General features: G+C 34.6%; 1 protein-coding gene across 4 annotated transcripts in view; it reads left to right on the top strand.

The window, feature by feature from the left end:
* Positions 1 to 17,088, top strand: part of aPKC (protein kinase C iota type) — a 146,673-nt gene that overhangs the window by 97,218 nt on the left and 32,367 nt on the right. Inside the window, exons 13-14 of one of the 4 annotated variants that reach the window (XR_010558114.1) lie at positions 11,517 to 11,783; positions 12,045 to 12,140. The exons of the other annotated variants lie outside the window; for them this stretch is intronic. The gene's annotated coding sequence lies outside the window, so the exon portion shown is untranslated. The remainder of the gene's footprint in view (positions 1 to 11,516; positions 11,784 to 12,044; positions 12,141 to 17,088) is intronic. 4 annotated transcript variants of the gene reach the window in all.

The following is a 17,088-nucleotide window of genomic DNA, read 5'->3' as shown; positions in this document are numbered from 1 at the left end:
GATCACTAGCTGTAGTGGAAGGAAATGAGATAAAAATATACTTTAGCGATCCTATAGGAAGTTTATTTGTGCAAAATACTGTGGTGTCTTCACCTTCTTGAAGATAAAAATATATCATCTACGTGATATGTTTTTTGCAAGACAGGCTTAAATCATGATTGGCGCCCAACATGGAAGAACCAAGGTAAATATGTACTTCGTTTAATTAATTAATTACTGAGTTTTATTATAATATTATTTGGACCTTTCGCATAATTATTTTAATGATAAACAAAAAAATCTCGAGCACTTCTAGTGATTTGTCAACAGTCAATATTGAAAGTGGATCAGGCTGGATTAATGGTATAACTAAGAACCACTTTGAAAAATTATTTAAAGAAAGTCAATTAAAAACCCAAGAATGTTTAGAAGGCTATAGAAGTGAATTACGAAACCTTCTCAAAGTTGACAAAATTAAATCAAAGGCAATAAAAGTAGCCTACTTCAGAGATAAGAAGTCCAACTATTTGTAAAAATGACAGAAGACACATCAGCAGGAACAACATCCAAAATACTCACTTTCCACCCAGACACATTTTCAAACCTAAAAAATACAGTTGAAGAATTTGTGCAAAAATATGAACGAACAGGGTGGTACCAAAAAATATAAATATTTCCCAGCCTACTTAACTGACCTAGCACTGAACGTGTTTTATAATATGGATAAACATGAGGCCAAGAACTTAAAAGAAACACACATACAAAAAAAAAACCAACAAGAAAAATTTAACTTCAAGCCATCCAAAAATCATCAAGATAAAAAGTAGACTATAATCCATACACGAAAAAGTGCTCTAGAAGTTGATTTTGTATTTTTTTTTCGGGGACCAAAAAAAAACGCTGCCAAAATGAAGGTACTACCTGCCCCATTTGGAAAAACGCAATTTTGAAATTTTTTCCCCGCACAACGAGGGGGTGGACCCTCAAAAAGGTGATTTTGGGGACATGGTCGGGACCGAAAAAACTCGACGGGGTTGTGTTGGGGGAGTTCTCCCGATACCAAATATGTAATTTTTTTCCGTGAAACCCTGCACAACTGCATTCTATGGCACTTTGAATGCGATTTTTATGCATTTTTGGCCATTTTTGATGGTAAAATGGCTCTCGTGTCTACGATATGGCTGAGGACCGAACAATTTCTTGGACGTTTGTTAGACGGGGCTATTTGAAGCCCAACTGCGCAAAAACGGCGAAAAAATACTTGCACAACGCGATTTTATGAGCACTAATAGGCTTGTTACCACTCCCCCGCCCCCCGAATTAAATAATGCATTGTGAATTCGATAATATCGATGCGACCCATCAAAATGGTATAGAATTTCGCGCCGAACACAAAAATCGCAATCATTTTAAATTCTGACCCCCCGCGGTGGAGTTTTGCCCCCCAAACTGAATATAACGATGATATTGAACAAACTTTGCACGTTACACGTCGATACTGAGGATTTATGTGTACGGAATCAGAATGAATCTCATATTCGTTGCTTGGGAATATTTTTGCTTCAAAATTTTTCATTTAATCTCCACCCCCTCCCTTCCCCTTTAAAGACTATTTTTGAACATGGATTTGAAAACTTGAACATGACCTATCAAAATGGTACAAAATTTCGCGCTGAGCTTGGAAATTGCAGTCATTTTTCACTTTGACCCCCTTGGTGGAGTTTTTCCCCCCTCCCTCCATAAAGTCAGAACATGGATTTGAAAACTTGGACGCGACCTATCAAAATGACATAAAATTTGGCGCTGAGCTCGAAAATTGGAATCAATTTTCTTTTTAATCCCCTTCTCTCGCTCCTCACATTCGATTGACTATTTTTCTCATGACTGGAATGAAGTTTGGAAACGATGGAGCTCGGGAAAGCGTTTTCTTTCATTTATATTTTTTTCATATTTTATTTTTGTTCCAATTATCTTATTTCTTTGCATTTTTTTCTCGTTCTTATTTTTCTGCTTTTTTTTCATTTCAACTTGTTTATTTCGTATTTTTTGTATCTTACACTGTTGTTTCATTGTTTTCTCGTTTTCCTCATTTTTCTGTTTTAACCCATTTCATCTTATTTTTTTTTTTTTTCATTTACTTACATTTTTTGCATCTTTCATTGTTATTCCATTTTTCTTGTTTGTAATTTTTTTTATTGTTTTCTTCATTTCTTATTTCATCTGATTTCTTTGCATTTATATTATTTTTTCATCTTTCATTTCTGTTCCAATTTTCTTATCTGTTTGTATTTTTTCCCTTTCTTATTTTTCTGTTATTTTTTTTCATTTCATCTCGTTTTTTTCATTTGCATTCTTTGAATCATTCATTGTTGTTCCATTTTTTTGTATATGTTTCTGTTTTTCTTTTTTTTTTCATTTCATTTTTTCATCTTTTTTTTGTATTTTTTTCCTTGAATATTTTTTTATATTGTCACATTGTTACATAAATCCTTATATACAGACACGTAATGTGCAACGTGTTCAATTTCATTGTTGACTTTATGGAGGGAGGGGGCAAAACTCCACCAAGGGGGTCAAAGTGAAAAATGACTGCAATTTCCAAGCTCAGCGCGAAATTTTGTACCATTTTGATAGGTCATGTTCAAGTTTTCAAATCCATGTTCAAAAATAGTCTTTAAAGGGGAAGGGAGGGGGTGGAGATTAAATGAAAAATTTTGAAGCAAAAATATTCCCAAGCAACGAATATGAGATTCATTCTGATTCCGTACACATAAATCCTCAGTATCGACGTGTAACGTGCAAAGTTTGTTCAATATCATCGTTATATTCAGTTTGGGGGGCAAAACTCCACCGCGGGGGGTCAGAATTTAAAATGATTGCGATTTTTGTGTTCGGCGCGAAATTCTATACCATTTTGATGGGTCGCATCGATATTATCGAATTCACAATGCATTATTTAATTCGGGGGGCGGGGGAGTGGTAACAAGCCTATTAGTGCTCATAAAATCGCGTTGTGCAAGTATTTTTTCGCCGTTTTTGCGCAGTTGGGCTTCAAATAGCCCCGTCTAACAAACGTCCAAGAAATTGTTCGGTCCTCAGCCATATCGTAGACACGAGAGCCATTTTACCATCAAAAATGGCCAAAAATGCATAAAAATCGCATTCAAAGTGCCATAGAATGCAGTTGTGCAGGGTTTCACGGAAAAAAATTACATATTTGGTATCGGGAGAACTCCCCCAACACAACCCCGTCGAGTTTTTTCGGTCCCGACCATGTCCCCAAAATCACCTTTTTGAGGGTCCACCCCCTCGTTGTGCGGGGAAAAAATTTCAAAATTGCGTTTTTCCAAATGGGGCAGGTAGTACCTTCATTTTGGCAGCGTTTTTTTTTTGGTCCCCGAAAAAAAAATACAAAATCAACTTCTAGAGCACTTTTTCGTGTATGGATTATAGTCTACTTTTTATCTTGATGATTTTTGGATGGCTTGAAGTTAAATTTTTCTTGTTGGTTTTTTTTTTGTATGTGTGTTTCTTTTAAGTTCTTGGCCTCATGTTTATCCATATTATAAAACACGTTCAGTGCTAGGTCAGTTAAGTAGGCTGGGAAATATTTATATTTTTTGGTACCACCCTGTTCGTTCATATTTTTGCACAAATTCTTCAACTGTATTTTTTAGGTTTGAAAATGTGTCTGGGTGGAAAGTGAGTATTTTGGATGTTGTTCCTGCTGATGTGTCTTCTGTCATTTTTACAAATAGTTGGACTTCTTATCTCTGAAGTAGGCTACTTTTATTGCCTTTGATTTAATTTTGTCAACTTTGAGAAGGTTTCGTAATTCACTTCTATAGCCTTCTAAACATTCTTGGGTTTTTAATTGACTTTCTTTAAATAATTTTTCAAAGTGGTTCTTAGTTATACCATTAATCCAGCCTGATCCACTTTCAATATTGACTGTTGACAAATCACTAGAAGTGCTCGAGATTTTTTTGTTTATCATTAAAATAATTATGCGAAAGGTCCAAATAATATTATAATAAAACTCAGTAATTAATTAATTAAACGAAGTACATATTTACCTTGGTTCTTCCATGTTGGGCGCCAATCATGATTTAAGCCTGTCTTGCAAAAAACATATCACGTAGATGATATATTTTTATCTTCAAGAAGGTGAAGACACCACAGTATTTTGCACAAATAAACTTCCTATAGGATCGCTAAAGTATATTTTTATCTCATTTCCTTCCACTACAGCTAGTGATCCTATTTTTCACCTCTCTGTAAGAGGAAGTGTCGTTTTTGATTTCATTTATGGCCTTTTTTTAGGGCATGGTGGAGATATTTCATTTTTTCATTCATTTCTTTAAAATAATTATTGATCTCACTCGTTACATTAAATAAATCACTGTGTGTTTCCGTGATTGCCTCTCTCAAGTTTTCATACTGTTTCTTAATCATACATATTTTCATTTTCTAATACTGGGGACATTTCTCTGACTGTAATTGCGTTACAGTACCAATGCAGTGCATCGCCTATCATTTGGATTACTCTTTTTTTCCTATTAACCTCTCTTACCTTTTGATTTATTTCTTCCATTTTTATGAACTTATTAATTTCCTCAATGACATGTTTGTAATTGTCCATCATTCTGCACGTTATGTTGATTGGTAGGTCACATTCTGGCATATTGTTCTCCGTTCTTGTTCTTGCGACATCTATGGTGTACTGGAGGGGAAAGGAATGCTCATAGAGCACCATTCCCCACACCTCCACGAAAATGGCTCCATTTCTTATGTTTAATAGTTGAGATGTGGTTTTTGCGATCAGCATGGAGAGCATGATCTGAAAAATTTTCCAAACTCAGTAAATTGTTTTTTTTTTTTTGCAAAATTTTCCCTATTTCTTTATTATTTTATCCAATTATTGCTTTTCCTTGTTTTTGGATAATTTGTATTCCTGAAATTGAATTTGGGATTTGTGCTTCGAGGGATTTTTGTTTTTCACAGTATTTTTTTATGTATGGGCTTTTTGTGTTTTCTTTTATTTGGGTCAAAATGTCAAAAGCCAAATTTTCGATAAATTCTTTCTCTTTTTGGAATTTTTCCCACCACTTCCCATAAACTTTCCACCTTGCAATAGCAAACTCAAACTCCACGAAGAAAATTCGTTCGAAAGAAAACCCACCAAAAGAACCATCACCACACCATAACCTTTCATCTGCGAGGTTTTTTCTCCTGGTCATACACGTGCTTGAAAGATTTTTCATTTCTTTTTCGTTTATTTTCAAGTTGTCATCGTTGTTTTCTTCGAGCAAAAAAAAAGCAAGTCTCGATGTGGTTCGAGGAAACGTAAGGGATAAGGGGGGCACTGTACAGCTACAGATGCGCTTCGTACTCGTATTATAGGGGATAATTGAGTCGTTAAAGCCACGACGAGTACGACGACGATGATAGCGATGTATCGTGTTTTTCATCTTTTTCATTCCGCTTCGTTAACCTATTTTTACGTTTTTGTTGTTGTTATTACTGTGGCTGTTGCGGGTTCAGAAACGTCTTTTTTCTTCAGACGGTTGTTCTTATACCCTGCTCCATGCACTTCATCTTCCAGTCTTACGTTCGTTTAGTGGGTTTTTCTTATTCGTTTCATTTTCTCTCTCTATACGGTGGAATTTTTTGCTGACTTTGTTCCGTTGTACTGGTGTGTTGCCTTTTTTTTTTCTTCTTCATCATTTTCTTATTTTATCCACTCTGAGATAAGGAGGGATACCTTAACCGAACTCTGTCCAAAGGGACTAGCTTAGAAATATTGGTAGTGTGCTAGTGTACGAGAATACGTGTATTTTTCAGTTCGTCTGTATTGGTAACTTGATCACGCCTCGTGATGAAATTTTGCCAGAAACGTCGTCGAGATTGCTGCTGGAGATGCGACGATATACGTTGCTATTACCATCGCAGCACGAAGACGACGACGACGACGACGTAAAGTTGGCGAGAAAAAGCGACGCTGGTGCTTTTTATTTTTAATTTCAATTTGCTTTGGTAATGTAATACTCTATGCGGAAGGCAGCCAGATGAGCAGCGAACATGGTGGCATGTGGATCAGCTCCAGGCTGCCAGTTCGGTTTCGTTTCGTTTGGTTGCTGAGGTTGAGGAGAGGGACGACTGTGGTGGTAATACTTACCAAGTCGTCGTCGCCGTGTGGCGTATCGTACAAATTATAGTTTCTACGACGAACGAATAATGAAATTTTGCTATGCGGGTGCTGTAGTAGCTCGAATTTATGGTCGGATAATTTCTAATTTGCTGTAAGTGTCGTGGCAGATTTACAAGAGGATGCTACACCAACGTCTAGTGTTGAGAATATAAAAAATGAAAAACTTCGTACATCGAACACGTATTATCGCTGTCTTTTTACCGAAAGAAGTTGCGATAACTTTATTTTACTTTGCGGGGTCGTGGATCTGTATCGTATGGTTTTGGACATATTCTCAAAAAAATTGATCAATTTGGAGTCAAAGGAAATTTTTATCTAATTTCTTAGAAACTTCATCGTCAGTCAAGTCCCCTAGAAATTGTTTACACTCGAGACAGACCCTAAAGGAGATAGACTCTCTAAAAAGAAGAATTTCGGTGGTTTATCTTGGCTTCAAATTCTGCTTAATCTGCTTAGGAAAAAAATGATTATGTTTGAAAATTAGAATTTGAGATTCAATCGAATAAAAAAATCATTTTAAATCTTCTGTTGAACTCGACTATTGAAGTCAAAATTCAAAACCATTTTTAGGGTTAGACGAAAAGTACGAAAATTTCCAAAATTACTCGTACTCGTTTTCATCGCAAGATACGCACGAAACTGAGGGACTATTCTGAAAAACAGTAATACCAATTTGTGAGAGGATTATTGCGAATTTCAAAAAATTGAAAACGTAGCCAAAAACTGGGTATCCAATTTTTTCGAATTTTCGTAAAAAAATAACTAAAAAATTGGTACCTTTGTATCCCAAAATATTTCTCCAGTTTCAGAAATAATATTATCGATATTTTTTGGGCAATGAACGCTTATTATTCGTGAAGTAAATACTTTGAAAATGCAGAATAGAATTACACAAAACGAGCGATTTTGACATTTTAAACCCCTCCGCAGAACTCTAAAATGTGTGTTTTAGTTTTTTTTTTTTTTTTGTGAGTTAGGGTAAGTCAGATTTTATCTTTTGAAACTGACAAATGAGCCTTTTTATGATTTTTTCGAAAATGCATATTTCTTTAGGGCTTCCCCTCCCCCTCCAGGAACACCCTCAACTCTGAAATTTTTTTGAGCGAGTTTCAGAAACTCATAACGAAGGGTTTCGATGAAAACGAAAAATGCTAAGAAGTCTGGAAAAAATCATTTCTCAAGTTCTTTTTCATACCTGACAAAAAATCAATAATTGAAAAAATTGAAAGAAAATTTTTTAAAAGCCGAGCGTTTGATTAGAATTGGAATCACATGTTTGTGTCGTTCTACCCATTTCTTGTCATTTTTTTTTTTTGCTGTTGTGTCATACTGTCCTGCTTTTATTCTGTTTGTTTGTTTTGTTTGCAAAAATATTGTCAAAAGTCAATGAAAATTTGAAATTTTTTGTATTTTATTTTATCTATTCTAAAAAATTGAAACATCTGACCCAAAAATTTGCTGCCTAAAAAAAAAGTTGACCGTTTCTGCCATCAAAAAAAAATTAAATAGGTGTTTGAGTGGGTCTTCCTTGAAGTTCTGCTTTTATCCTACGTTTCATGTTATTCTGCTTGTTTTACACTTTGTAATTCTTTTCATTTATTAATCATCAAAATTTTATATTTTTAATACATTTTTTTTTAGAAACCTTTCCTTCTCTAAAAGTTGAAATATTTATCTGAATTTTTTGCTTTAGTAACATAGAATTTAAAGAAAACAATGATAAAGATAATAATTGACAGCCCCCTCCACTCCTCTTAGAAAAAAATTAAAATATGTACGTAATCAAAAAAAATTATTAATTTTTATTTTTAAATTTGAAAATTTGATTTTGAAATTTCCCGTTCATTTCTCTCCTTTATTTGGATTTTTTTGTGGTGATGTAGAAATTGAAATAAAACAATTTACAAACATTTGACTTCGCTCCCCCTCCCCCCCCCCCTTTGAAAAAAAAGTCAAAATATTTTGAAAAATGTCTTCGTTTTTCGCATTTTGAATCGAGCTTCAAAATTTTTCATTTTTATTGTCTCATTTTTTTTTAGAAACTTAAATCCTCCAGAAAATGTTACTTAAGACCAAGAGATACCTAACTAATAAAATTGAAATTTATAAATTTTCAATTGAAAACAAATAATGATAAAATTTGAAAAAATGTTGATATTCCACCTCCCTCCACCTCTTAAATGAAATATTCAAGAAAAATTCCTGTTTTATCTTGTTTGTTTTTTTTTCTTTTTTTTTTTCTTTTTAGACATCTTGAATCAATGCAAAGAAACTACAGATAGCATTCCTTTGTACTGATACCCAATTCACTTAACGACTTTGTTAAGATCAGATCACGATAATAACTGAATTTTATTTCAAAGAATATTTCATAATACAATACCAAAACAACGATTCTAAAGTAGCCAACTATTTCTAAATATAACATGTTTTTTTTTTTTTTTTTAATAAGATAATCTTACCGGATTTTTAACAGTACGACCAAAACGAGACACGTAAGTCGAGACCGGAGTATGATAAGTTGAATTAGTACTACCTGGTGTACTATCAGGAGTACTACCAGTACTATTAACAATCATGGGACTTGAAACGGACGAACACGACGATTCCGAGCGAATTAAATTTCTATTGTTACAATCTGAGTTCCGATAGTTAAACGAATACACCCGAATGAACTGACGATTACGGCGATAATAATTATCTATCTCATACGATCGAGTATCTATACGTTTTGTTATTGTTCCCAATAACCAAGGACTATCTAAGTTTTTTTTGAAATATACCTTTTGTCCAACATTCAACTGAGATAACGATTTTGAATTTCGATTATAGTAATTTGCGGAACGATCATTGTTTCTATTTTTCCTTTCAATAACGACAGCAGGATCAATGGATGATGGAATAAGATTATTTGAATGATTCGGAATTTTTGATCTCAGATTTCTGGACATGAGTAATTCCGCAGGTGAAAAACCAGTAGAATTCGGAGCATTGCGATAATTCAAAAGAGCAATTAATTTATCTGTCTTGTATTAATGGTTGGCCTGATCATAAAAAAGTTCCTACTCAGGTAAAAGCTTACTCAAAATTTCGAAATGAACTTAATGTAGTAAACGATTTAGTGTTCAAGAGCAACGCATTGGTGATACCTGAGAAATCAAGAAACGATGTATTGAAACTGGTACATGAAGGGCATCAAGGCATTGAAAAATCGAAAAAATTAGCCAGAGGAAGCATATTTTGGCCTTCGATGAATCACGAAATTGAACTAATCGTTGAAAGTTGCGAAAGTTGCCGCCGTTTTGCTAAAATGAATGCAAAAGAACCACTGATGTCCCACGAAGTTGCTAAATTACCTTGGGAAAAAATTGGTATGGACATCTTCCAGTATAGTGGTAATCGTTTTCTATTGATTGTAGATTATTATTCTCAGTATATCGAAGTTGCTCAACTTAATGGATATTCAGCAACCGAAATTATAAAACATTTGAAGAATATTTTCGCACGTCACGGTATTCCTAAAACCATCATCTCGGACAATGGTCCACCATTTGTATCATCTGAAATTTCCAATTTTGCGAAAAATTGGAATTTTGAATGGATCACATCTTCTCCATACTTACCTCGCTCAAATGGCTTGGCAGAGCGAGCAGTTGGAATAATAAAAGACATTTTTAAAAAATGTGATGACGATGGTACAGATAAATTAATTGCTCTTTTGAATTATCGCAATGCTCCGAATTCTACTGGTTTTTCACAATAGTTACAGTCGTTTATTTTATTTTGAAAGCTATTATTATGCGAATCCGATTTACGATACCGATCAGCACTTGACGAATTATTTTTATCAACAGCATGAATTTCTACCTCTGCTACTTCTGAAAACGACTGGGCTTGTTTCATTGAGGTTTCCATATTAACTGCTAAATCGACGATTTTATCGAGCTCGGCGTCATCATCTTCCATGAGAAGGCGTTCAGTCATGTTGACATTATTTTTATGAAGACCCGCGATCATGATATCTTTTACTAAACTGTCAGCTAACGATCCTAATTTGCAGTCATAACTGAGATTTTTTAAATCGGTCACGAAGTCTCTGATTGATTCATTGAGCTTTTGTTTTTGAGTAAGCAATTTATAACGATTCAAAGTTATTTTTTTTCGTTTGCCAAAATGGTCATCGAACTTTTTAATTAAATCTTCATATTTGATTGTATCAATATCAATATTAAACGACGAGTATACAAGAATTGTTTTCGGATCATCTCCGATGTGAAGTAATAATAAAGCAACTTTACGTTTATCACTTTCATCTTCCAAATTATTAGCGCGGAGATATATTTTAAATTGTTGTTTAAAATTTGACCATGCTTGGTCTAAATTCGCGTTGTTAATTTCTAACGGTTTTAAACGACTTGTCACAATATTCGAACTTGAATGCGAATGTGAATTATTCGCAGAAGAATTATTCGGAATCGGATCCGGCATTTTATCTGTTTACTTCTGACACCATGTTAAGATCAGATCACGATAATAACTGAATTTTATTTCAAAGAATATTTCATAATACAATACCAAAACAACGATTCTAAAGTAGCCAACTATTTCTAAATATAACAGACTTGATCAAAAACTGAGAAAAAATGTCAAAATATGTCAATTTTAAAAAATGTCAAAATATGTCAACTTTTTTTTGCAAAGTTTTAAATTTTCCCGAACTGATACATAGAAAACAAAGCTGAATCAGAAAAATAAAAAATTACACGTTAAGTTAGGATTTCAGGTCTTTGAGTCTATTTCTTGACTAAATTGGACTGAAGGATCATCAAAGATGAGAAAAAATTTGTGGCATTGTTGCAAACTTATCTCGCTAGAGTAACAAATCTTCAAACCACAACGACGACGCGCCGGTGGTTGTCATCGTCAATCCGCTAGACATTTCAGACTTTCGAAGAAAAAGATGCTTAGATAGGGCATCATGAGGAAAATGGGAAGGGAAGATGGAACCATGTAACATTCCATGTGTCGACAGATGAGAGAAATCTGCACTCACCGCGATGAGATACGAGTATCTACCCGAGCCGACGACTACGACTACGCCTTTGTACGTCGTCGTCGCCCAAGGCGGCATATTTAAACTCAATGGCGTCGAAATTAACAACGACAAGAGTCAGCAAAGGCAGGCAGGCGAAACGTGTCCTCAGTTGTCAGCGAGATTCGCGTCGGTTTTCGGCGTTACTTTACGAGTCGCGTCATGTTTGAAATGCTGAAAAAAAATTTGTATGTGTTGAACGGCAAACGTCACCGTGTCTTTTAACTTTTGCAGAAAATGTACAATGGGAAAATTGGGCTGCCGTTTGCGAAACTTTGTTAATGCATTATTTAGCCGGTGACGACGACGACGCCGACAGAAGCAGCGCGCGAGTTAAACGTCAAGCCGAGTTGAAAATTGAATTTAAAATTCTCACGATGAGCAGAAAACAGCGAAAGCCGTTTTTGCAAATTGGATTCGAGATGTCGCGTCTCGTCGAGGAATGAGCTCGATTATTGCCATTTTTTTGCCCGATCTTCGACTATGAACCTTCTTTCATAGGTATCTATTTTTTCATCATTTTAATGTTGTATTTCAGTGTCTTAACCCCCTTTGGAATTACGAGTATCAGTCTAATTTGAATGATTATTGATTGGTGTTGTTGGATGTGTTTTTTTTTAAAATCTCATTCACCGTTAGTATTGTTGTCTAATCCGCATGCTATAAGTGTTTCTTGTTTGTCTTCTTGTTTATAGCACATAGTGTGTAGTATCTCGTTGATAGATGTTTTGATCGTTTATTAATTTTTCTGTTTCTTTTCAGTCCGGTGAATCAATGGAGATCACTGGAATTTGGTGATGGGAGAGTTAAATCAGTGCCTAAGATTTGGGCTATGATTCGAATTTTTGCCTATTGGAGGTATACCTTTACCTACTTATTGCGTTTGCTATAATTTTTTGTCCAGTTTTCGCAATATATTGAAACTCTTTATCATTTCGACCAGATCATATTTTCTGGTTGAACGTTTTATTTTCATAATGACTTCCACATTGCAGCTCTATTTCAACCTACATATTTATTTTTTTTATCCTATCATTGACACAGATTCGTATTTTTTTTCTCGTCAGTCACCTTTTTTTTTTTTTTTTTCAGTCGTATTTCATAAAAATAGCTTTTTGGAATGAAAAAAAAGAGGCGTCGTTTCCAAGTACTCGTATTTTCTACTGCTACATTCTTCCTGTTCTTTTTTTTTGTATCTTACGTTTTTTGAATTATTTATAAAGCGTTCGAGCCTGTTCGAGCTGCAGGGGGAGAGTACCACGAAAATGGACGCGAAGTGTTGCAGTAAAGAGCAAAATATTTTGAGGCCGTCCATTTATTATATTCGAATTTACGTACTACGATATAATATACGTGGTGTACTACGTCGCCTCGTATATAGTACGTATCGACGAGGAAAAATAATTTTCCGGTTCATTGGGCGTAGTTTAAGGAGAGAAAATTTTCGGCAATCGTATAATTTTACTCGGTCGTCGGTTTTGGCGCGTACGTGTACCTCCTCCCCTTCGAGTAAGCTTCGCGCCGAAAAACGAAAAAGCCAGAGCAGGGGGCAGAGAAATGATTCGAGCGGAAATTTTTTCTTCTCGTGTGCGCCTAAGTATAAAGTACATATTTTTTGTGTACATGGACGCATTTTCAAAGCATTCGAGTTGCCTTTCGTGTGAGATGGGCTGCACGGTGCAGTGGGGGGGGGGGATTTGTGCCTGAAACGCTACCGAGCGACGAGGCTTGGTGAATTAATGCGTGTGAAAGATTTACAAGGTGTCGCGATGTAGGGAAAATTACACTTTTACTGCTCTCGCTTTTCCCTGGCATGGCCTGTTTGACGTGTTTAGATTCGCGTGTATTTTGAGTCTGGTACGAGCTCAAACGACAAACGACGAATTACAAATTAGTCAGCTCGGTAAAATCGACGTGGGAATTTCACTCGTGATGTGTTGTCGTCGTTTGGCAGTGATGTGAACTGCGAAATGGTGGTGTTTTTTGATTTGGGAATCGGAGACTGGGAATGGCTGAATTTTGAAATTAATTCGGGCTGAAATTCGAAGCGAGGAAATTTTCGAATTACTCCAGTGCTTTTAGTCTCGAATTTTAAGCAAAATATCAACCAACGTGATTTAAGAGTATTTTGATGATCTATGAGAAAGTGTATGTTTATATATTTTTTTCTCTATGGACAGAATACAAGATACTAGAGCACCTTGAAAATGCTAATCGATCATAGCATCTTCAATTCCGTAATTATGCTGAAACTGAAAAATACCATTTTTGTGTCCTTGTCAAACCTCTGCAACAGGACATACAATATTCAAGGAGTTATATGTGTAATAAAGAAGACTCAGTGTGGTCTAATGAATGTATTGGACAGCATATTCGTACATTATATTACCTTATGGCGCGTGCCTACGTGCTGATTAGCACTGTGTAGGTGCGTGCCTATTTTGTTTATAAATATTCCTACTACAAATTTCTCCCCTGTTTTTGAGATGAGCGCCCTCGCTCATCAACGTCTCTTAGATCTAGATAACAATATTTTAAATCCTAAATCTATCATATACAAATATACAAAATATTCATTGTCTATTAAGACCTATACATACTTAAATTTATCAACATATTATTCCATTATAGAAACAGTAAATTCTTGAAAGAAAATAACCTTCCTCTTCAACTTAAATGAATAGCTTTCAGTCTCCTTTTCTAACTCCTCAGTTGTTTCCTTTATTGCAAATGTTAGTACTTTTTCTTTCCATCTCTTTTCTTTCTTGTTTTTCCTTCTCTTCTTTTTCTCTCTTTTCAATTTCTTCCTTTTCCTTTCTTTGCTTTTCTTTTTCTTCTGACTCTACTTCCTCTTTCTTTTTATTTTCTATAGCCAACTCCCCTGTCTTATCTAATTTTTCACTAGTAAGCCCACTATTTCTATTCTCTAATTCTATAAATTTTAACTCGTCTAGACCATTTAAAGCTAATGTTTTGTGTTTTACACTATTAATGAGCTGTAACTCTAAGCCTACTTTCAAATTATCCTTAATTAATTTTACCAGTACTTTTCGTAATATATCTATCGTAGCATCCTTCTGTACTTGTTCTTGTGGGAATGCTCCTCCAATGATTTCCTCTAACTGCTCCTTTGTCTTCACATATTACCCATGAAACTCTAATATATTTATGTTCGATTTCATCCTTCATTGGCATGGACTACACTGCTCATTGGCTGGACACATGGAAATTTTGGTAGATAATGGAATTCTCATTGGCTTCTCTAGCATGGGCTATTCATTAATTGAAATACATTGACTGCTCACTGGTTGGATCAATTTGTATTGACTGCCAAAATTGTTTTTGTGGACCTCAAATTTTGACCTCCAAGCCAAACCCATTGGTTCTTCTCATATCATTATTCTGCACTTGGGAACTCCAAAAATTATGTTCAGCATTGAATTAATGAATTTCTTCAACATAATCGCGAAAATATACTTGTAAATAAACTGCCCATGAAAAAACCATTGGAATGTATTCTTTATAAATTGTTATATATGTACACACACGAATATGCGTGATCTAGCATTTTTTTTTCTTTCAATTACTTTACAATAACGACATTTCGCAATGCTTGCAATATTTGCAAATTAAAATACCTCGGCAGTCATTACACAGGACACACGACTGATCGGATTACATACCCGCGATTGAGCGCCACTTGTAATGAAGAAGACTCAGTGTGGTCTAATGAATGTATTGGACAGCATATTCGTACATTATATTACCTTATGGCGCGTGCCTACGTGCTGATTAGCACTGTGTAGGTGCGTGCCTATTTTGTTTATAAATATTCCTACTACATATGTATTATAGAATCTTGAGAAATATAAATCATTATAAATGGAATTATTCCATATTTAAGCCCCTTCAATTTCCAAGATCAACAAACCAACTTACTTTTGTGTAGTTTGGGTTGCAGAACTATTAATTGAATCTATTCATTGTCATAGATTGGGACTACCCCTGTCCCTACAGCATCTCCAATAAACTACATACCTCTTTTTTCCCTCATTTTCACATCCTTGGGATAGGTCATTTACTGACTTACTGCTTTCTTTGCTATTATAGTCAAGTATTAATTTCTTCTAAACAATAAGCATTCTGGGTCCACTGTTCTGTCACATCTTATCTTGGCATATTGGTTCACTTCAATGGTAGATGGCAATTTATACTGCACTGAATACATTAATGGACCTGAATTCTCATAAACTATCTCATTTTTGATTTCTTCAAATAATACACCGGTATTTATTTCAGTCACCATGGACCCTTTAGTCACCACAATGATGATAAAAAATGATACTTAAGTGTTAAAAAGCATTTTGATCCACGCACTTGTGGACTACACAACACTACATAAATTTCTCATTTAATGTATGTACATACTAGCATATAGCTCACATTTTATAATTTCTACTTGGTTGTCTTGTTTATAAATACCTAGGTATAGGTATTTCTTTCACTTAGGTACAAGTTTCATCAACTTTTTTGTTTACCTTTCGCCTATATCCTTGGTCATTAAATAGTTTTCTTTGCTTTGAGTATAAATAAGACACACTTACGGAGCGAGCAGATATCTTCCATTTTTTTTAAAGTTTTGTATGTAGAATTGTTTTTAAAATGTCTGCAGGCAAAATCAAATTAGATTTTCAATCTTGAGAAAATGATTACACAATTATCTTATTAAAAAGTTGGAAAATTTGCGATTTTATAGTTGGCATTTTTCTCAAGATTCCCCCCCCCCTTAAGTAAAATTAGTTTACGTCGCTCCTGTTTAATTCATTGAATAGGCCATGTGGTGCAATTGAGCATAAATATTAAAATTAAGTACTTATTATAATTTTATTGGTACCAGAGTAAACACAATATGGTACACCCCCATGAATTGTAATGTATAATATGTAGATATAAACAACAAAACTATAATAATTGAGGCATTTTTGCCCGTATCCCTCCTCAGATCTGAAACTAAAATGAATAACTTGCAGCTTCCGCAGTTTGTAGGAACAGGTTGTTTACTTAATTCAGCAGAATGCATGTTTGATGTTTCAATACTCTCCTACTCAATTTTTCTACGTTTATATCAAATTTATGCTGAAAATTGTTTGAAATTCGTTTCCCTTCTGCGCTATCATTCTTCGATTAGTTCACATTCTTTCGAGTGGAATGAAAACTTTTATAGTCTCACAATTGACTTCAGCTGTTGGAGAAGCCATTGCATTGTTGGCATATAACTACATGAGGTTGCTGTAGTAATGTGTCGGTTGCGGGATTGTAATATGGTTTGTGATTTGAGTAGCTACATATATAAGAACTGAGCCAATGTACTACATATGAGTTCCTCTATTTTCTTTTTTAGCTTCTGATATTCTAAAATTTGAGCAAGGATGATTTTCATCATAATTACTTTATTCAAAAAAATCTTGATGTACAAGATGTACTTTCTTATAGTTAGATGAACGATATGAAAAAATATATATATACAGTTAACAATAAAACTTCAGTTATCAAGTTCCTAAACAATACTGAAACTTTGACCAACTCTCACAAACCACTTCAGCCAACTCAATTTTACCACATTAGATTTAATTTGCTGTTGAAAAATTGCGGTTCTGGTTAGAAAGGTAACTCTTTTAATTTTTATCAACTACCCAAAAAATTGTAGCAAAATAGGAACTAAAGAGTAACGTAAGAGTAAAATGTATAATTTAGATTATTATCTTAATCCTAGATAGGGGTGGAGGGAGGGGAGCGAGACAGGTTA

This window comes from Planococcus citri, chromosome 4, assembly GCF_950023065.1.
Source record: "Planococcus citri chromosome 4, ihPlaCitr1.1, whole genome shotgun sequence".
Lineage (NCBI taxonomy): Eukaryota > Metazoa > Arthropoda > Insecta > Hemiptera > Pseudococcidae > Planococcus > Planococcus citri.
This window is presented reverse-complemented; position numbering and strand designations above follow the sequence as displayed.